Raw genomic sequence first — 2259 nt, 5'->3', positions numbered from 1 at the left:
TTGTATACACTGTAGTCGCTCAGATAGTGGTCATTCTTTGGCTGTTGGGAATGCAGCTATTAACACATATTGGCTGCAATCGCTACAAGGCTTTGAGATTGGAATTATGGTGTATCGGTCGATTGATTATGGGACTAAGGTCGCTAATATATGAACTATATGTTTTAGAAGACATTAACACCAGGTCAGCAATACTGAGGAAGATCAAGTTGTATCAAGATCTCTTCTTATATGGATAACGCGAATAATTCTTCAAGATTTTCTATTGTAGGCTGCAACTCTTCATTCTTGCCTGCATTCTTAGATTTGGGTTTAAAGAGGATTACTATTTGGAAATAGCTGCTATTAGTTAACGGTGACGACCGGGAAGTCGGGCAGGAGTTCTACTATTTTGGAATGATAGTAACTTTGGAAGATGACATCATCTATCCCTCTAGACGCAATCTTGAAGAAAACCTGCCCACTACGATGTTTGCCAAATGATCTTCAGAATATTTCGGGAACAAGCCGATAAGCTATATTAGATGGGGCCAAGGTAGAGATTGGAAAATTCATGACTCACCAAGAAGGTGAATTGGTGGCTAAATCAGGTAGAGACTGGACCTATCGGATATTGGGATTGGAGCAATGTTCTCTTGGGCTAAGTATCCTGGAGAACGATTTCGAAAATAAGAATAAGAGCTACCTTTTTTGAAGAATTTGATACCTTCGATATTCTCATGACATGCTAGAGTCAACATAACGTTCAAAGATGTCTCGTGTCCACATATCCAGAAGACTAGAACCTAGAGTTTGTAAGCTGATCTTTAACATACTTGAATTAAGGAAATAACCTCAGCATATCAGATTAAATTGTGATATCTCATTACATTTTCTTCTAATTACTCTTTTTTAATATCGAACCTAAAACAGCAAGCTCATCCGCCTAGGAAGAACACTTCAAAGAAGAAAGTAAGCAACGTCATGCACACCTATTCAAAACCCCCCGCAAACCCTCCCACAAAGAGGTAAAAACCCCACACGCACCCCCTAAAACGAAACGAGACATCTCCCCCCCGTTTCCCGGTGGGAGCACTACGGAGCACCAAACCGGAACTAGAGTAGTTCCGCCGTTCACTTCTGGGCACCTCCGCTGATCCTCCTACCACCTATTGCCCGGATTCCCACAACACAATGATCGCGTGCGGCTTGTGCGCCGCTGCACTGCTCGCTCTGTTGTGTGTTGTTGGAAGTTGAGCTTTTCGGTGATAACCTTAAAAAACCGCAACGAACCTCAACAGCAGACACTCGCCAGCAGATTGTGAAAGTGTTGCTGTGTTCAACAAACCCGGACCACGGGACTTTGATGTAATGAGACTGGGTTGTGTATTTTGGTAGTGGGAAGGAGCCGGTAAGGAGACTATGGCAAGACGCCTTCGTATTGAAATTTATTCCACACCGGCAATGAGACACGCAAATTTTTACGATACAAAACTTTTACACAAGTTTGAGCGGTTTCGGAATCAGTGAACCAACCAAATAAATGAAGGAAAACACGATGCGAACGGTTCCATTAGGTACGAAATTGCATCATAAACTGTTTTATTTGTTCTTAGCAATATTTAAATTGACTTTTCACAATCCGTTTTTTTTTGCTTATCCCTTTTCACACGCTTCACCGCATCCTCGATTCGTTTGTCCTTAACACGAACGGAGCCGCGTCACCCGGCCGCTCTTCTCTTTTCTTGTTTGGTAAGATGAGTTTTACAACTCTTTACACCTTTTTTTACCCTCCAATTTTAAATGTACGATTTGAGCACTATCGACGGTTCAGGCGGTTTTATACGCATTGCAAGAAGTGTTTTATTGATATTTGTGCTGTCATCTCTTTGCCTGTTAACACTTCACATCCCACACATCGTCGCATATTAGTTTGTTTGAACAGGCAGCAACAGAGCAAGGCAGGCATGCCTGGTATGCTTGTTGGGTGGTGGTGGTTCCATAATCTGCCGCACCTCCAAAAGAAGTTGTTTTACAGGGTTTCCCACGATATATTGGTTGGTTCCCATCAATTTTTGGTGGATTCCCATATTTTTTTGGTGCGTTCCCACGATTTTTTGGTCGTTTCCCAGAATTTTTTGGTCTAATTGTATTGATATCCAATCGGAAAATACCAATAAATTATAGGATCGAACCAAAAATCTATGGGATACAACCAAAAAATCGTGGGAACGCACCAAAAAATCATGGGAACTGACCAATAAATCGTGGGAAACCCTG

The sequence above is a fragment of the Anopheles gambiae genome, chromosome 3, assembly GCF_943734735.2.
Source record: "Anopheles gambiae chromosome 3, idAnoGambNW_F1_1, whole genome shotgun sequence".
Classification (NCBI taxonomy): domain Eukaryota; kingdom Metazoa; phylum Arthropoda; class Insecta; order Diptera; family Culicidae; genus Anopheles; species Anopheles gambiae.
The sequence above is the reverse complement of the archived record's forward strand: the minus strand, read 5'-3'. Positions refer to the sequence as shown.